Source organism: Sesamum indicum, linkage group LG10 (assembly GCF_000512975.1).
Source record: "Sesamum indicum cultivar Zhongzhi No. 13 linkage group LG10, S_indicum_v1.0, whole genome shotgun sequence".
Lineage (NCBI taxonomy): Eukaryota > Viridiplantae > Streptophyta > Magnoliopsida > Lamiales > Pedaliaceae > Sesamum > Sesamum indicum.
The window spans coordinates 14,668,578-14,672,710 of NC_026154.1; the positions used below are offsets into that span (position 1 = coordinate 14,668,578).

Consider the following 4,133-nt stretch of genomic DNA (forward strand, 5'->3'; position numbering starts at 1 on the left):
GAATTATTTTCCGGTTTTGATCATCCCAGAATCTATACCCAAATTCGTCAGTCCCATACCCAATGAATGTACATTTAATCGACTTAGCATCCAGCTTAGTCCGATCATCGTTCAAAATATAGGCTGAACAACCAAACGTACGTAAGAAAGAAAGATCCACTTTCTTACCACTCCATACCTCTTCTGGTATCCTGTTGTTCAACGGGACAGAAGGCCCTCGATTGATCAAGAAAGCAGCCGTGTTGACTGCATCTGCCCAAAACATCTTTGGTAGTCCGCTCTTCAATCGCATGCATCTCGCACGCTCATTCAGTGTTCTGTTCATCCTCTCAGCAACGCCATTTTGCTGAGGTGTCCCCGGGATTGTTTTCTGCATTCGGATTCCATGGTCGGCGCAGTAATTCTTGATACCTTCACTGTTGTACTCGCCACCGTTATCCGATCTGAGACATTTCACTTGTAGACCTGTCTCATTTTCCACTAGTGCCCTCCATCTCCTGAATGTATCAAAGGCATCAGATTTTCTTTTTAAGAAATACACCCATACCTTTCTAGTGGAGTCATCGACGAATGTCATGTAGTACGTTGATCCACCAAGAGATGACACTGGTGCTGGCCCCCACAAATCGGTGTGAACAAGCTCCAACTTTTCTTTCCTCGGAGTTCTTCCTGTGGTCAAGAAGCTCACCCGCTTCTGCTTTCCGAACACGCAGTGTTCACAATGACCCACCTCCACCGATTTTAACTCGGGCAACCGTCCTTTCGACTTCAGCACGTTCATTCCTTTCTCGCTCATGTGGCCCAAGCGATTGTGCCACAGGTTAGCCTGCGATACAGTTCCTGCAAAGGGGATGTTTGAACTGGATCCTCCCGCCATGTAGAGCGTTCCCGACTTTAGTCCTCGAGCCAAAGTCATTGCTCCCCGACTGATCTTCCACTTCGCGTCTCCAAACGTCGTGTGGAATCCATCACTATCCAGCTGTCCGACTGAGATCAAGTTCCTTTTCAGTCCTGGTATGTGTCTCACATCATGTAGGGTCCAGCATGACCCATTCGTTGATTTGATCCGCACATCTCCCTTTCCTACAATCTTGAGGGGTTTGTTATCTGCAAGATAAACTAAGCCAAAATCACCTGAGGTGTATGGCTCCATGATGTCTTTGTTGCTGCATGAGTGGAATGAGGCCCCTGAATCCACAACCCAATCATCGGAAGAACTGCTCACACTCAACAAGAGTGCATCCGTGATCTCCTCCGTCGCGGCATTCGCTGTTCGGCCCTCCTTTTCCTTCTTTGGCGCCCGACATTCGCTTTTCATGTGTCCGGGCTTCTCGCAGTTCCAGCACACCATCTCCTTCTTGCCCTTGTTCTTCCCCCTGGACCTTGACCTTGACCTTCCACGGTATTTACCCCGTGTGTCAGGTCTCCCTCTGGACTCTGTATGTAGCGCAGAGCCAGATGATCCACCCGTTTGCTTTCTACGGGTTTCCTCGTTCAACATCATGTCTCTGATGTTGTCGAACTTCATCTTCTCCTTCCCAGACGAAGTGCTCACTGAAGTAACAACCACATCCCAACTGTCAGGTAAAGATGAAAGCAAAATTAACGCTTTTACCTCATCGTCAAACACGATATCCACAGACGCCAGCTGTGTCGTGAGTTGGTTGAAGTCATTGAGGTGATCGGCCACCGACTTCCTCTCCTCCATCTGCAACCTGAATAGTTTTTTCATCAGCATAACCTTGTTCATTGCTGAGGGTTTCTCGTACATATCGGCAAGAGTCTGTAGAACTTCCTTCGTGCTCTTTGCTCCCTTCACATGATAGGCGACATTCCGAGAGAGCGACAGGATTATTGCGCTCATCGCCTTTCGATCGAGCACCTTCCATTCTTCATCACTCGTCTTCTCGGACTTCTCTGCAAGTGGTTCGTACAGGTCCTTCCCGTACAGGTAGGCCTCCATCTGCATACGCCAAAACCCAAAGTCGGAACCATTGAACCGTTCGACTGGAAACTTTCCCTCCATCTTAACTCCTTGAACCAGGCTCTTGATACCAGTTGTTAGGAAATGGATCGGGTTAAGATGGATAACAGGTGGAATATGAAGGCGATAAAAGACACACGAATTTGTTAACCCAGTTTGGATATAAATCCTACGTCTGGGGGCGATACCAAGCCAGGAGAAAACACTCAAAGAGGAGGAAAATTGAGGAGTACAACACACACACACTTGTATGCAAGTCTTCACCACACGTGAAAGACAACACTCACCCTCGTCTCAACTCTTTCTTTTCTCTCTACTCTATTCTACTTTGCTCTATGAAACAATGCTAATAAGAGTAGTATATATAGCCATGACTTATCCTTTTTCCAACTCAACTTGGGAATTCTAAGTTGAATCAGGTTATCCTTTTCTTCTTCAAATCAATCTTCACAACTTAACAAAAAGTGGCGTAGACGTGCCTGTTATGCAACTATTTTACCTCATTTTGTCTATTAAATGAAATAATTGCCCCCTTATTTAATACAATATTTATTAATAGTTTTATATGTATAATAAATATTATTTATTTTATATTTTAAATATTTGTACATATGAAACAAATATAAGTGGGTGCAGCATTCAAATGGACGACGGAGTTGCGGCGGCGGTGTAAGGGATTTGTTTGTTGAAATTGGTTGGGGGTGGGGCAAAGTTGGTGGGCAGGGGTCTTAGGTGGTCGTTTTGCTGAAACTATTTGGGTTGGTTGGGGGAGGGGGGAAGAAGATGGCACTGGGGGCGAAGAGGGGGAGGCAAAGGTGGTAAGGTGGACGCCGAAGTAGGGGGGAGATGGGGGTGGTGGCTGGAGCCAAGGGGGAGTATTGGTTGTGGAAGGGGAGAAGGTGGATTTGCTTGGCTGCCAGTGTCCTCCGCCGAAGGTGGGGGTGGGGATGTATATTCTATTAAATATATATTTATATATTATTATTGAATATATATTTACTTATAAATATATAATTTGATAAGACAAAAAATATAAATTGCTATCAATAGAATCTGACCATTGATTTTTTAATCATGTAAAATCTAACTGTTTATAAATAAAGGTATAAATGTAATTATTTAACTAAAAATTTGAAAAAAAATAATAAATCGGAGTGTGTACCACATTTTTATATATAAGGGGATTGATTGCTATATTTTTTAAATTACGAGATCTTATGCTATTATTTTTTTATTATAAAAGTTGTTTTTTTTTAACATTAAGAATAACAGGGGGGTAAATGCTTTGAACCCAACTTCAAATTATTGAAGAAATAGTGCCTCTGCAATACTCTCGTCTTTCAAGAACACACAGTAAAAATATAGGAACATCAACCTGGGAAAAAACAAGTCTCTCGTACCGTGGATATGAACATAAACAAACGTTTGTCCAGGGCAGGACAGAAAACAGAGACATGGACTAAGTTTCACACCTTTGACAGACACATGGATTCGACGTTCTTGAAGGCATTAATAACCTTAGAAGCATTTATGATGAACGATGGCAGGGCCGGACTCCTCGTACTCGGATTTGGTTATCCACATCTGCAGCATGTTCATGTAATGAATGGGTCAATCATATCGTCGAGGTTTTCAGTTGAAACATAGAGAAAGACTAAATTCTTTGAAGCAAATTGTGTGATCATTGTAGTTTTACCTGCTGAAATGTGCTAAGAGAAGCTAGAATTGATCCCCCGATCCAAACGCTGTATTTTCGTTCCGGAGGCGCCACCACCTTGATCTTCATGCTGGTCGGAGCGAGTGCGTTGATTTCCTTCCCCATACGGTCGGCGATTCCAGGGAACATGGTGGATCCCCCGCTCAGCACAATGTTAGAGTAGAGATCCTTCCTGATATCAACGTCGCTCTTCATGATTGAACTATAGATCGTTTTGTGGACTCCGGGTAATTCCATTCCGAGGAACGATGGCTGGAACAAGACCTCCGCACAACGGAACCTCTCCGACCCAATGGTGATGACCTGTCCGTCTGGCAACTCGTAGCTCTTCTCCAGGGTGGAGCTGCTCCTAGCGATCTCCATCTCCTGCTCATAGTCGAGGGCTACGTAACCGAGCTTCTCCTTCAAGTCACGCACAATTTCTCGCTCCGC

At 44.4% G+C, this 4,133-nt stretch overlaps 1 pseudogene; it reads right to left on the reverse strand.

The window, feature by feature from the left end:
- The window catches only part of LOC105172585, a 2,660-nt pseudogene continuing 1,792 nt past the window's right edge, over positions 3,266-4,133 (reverse strand).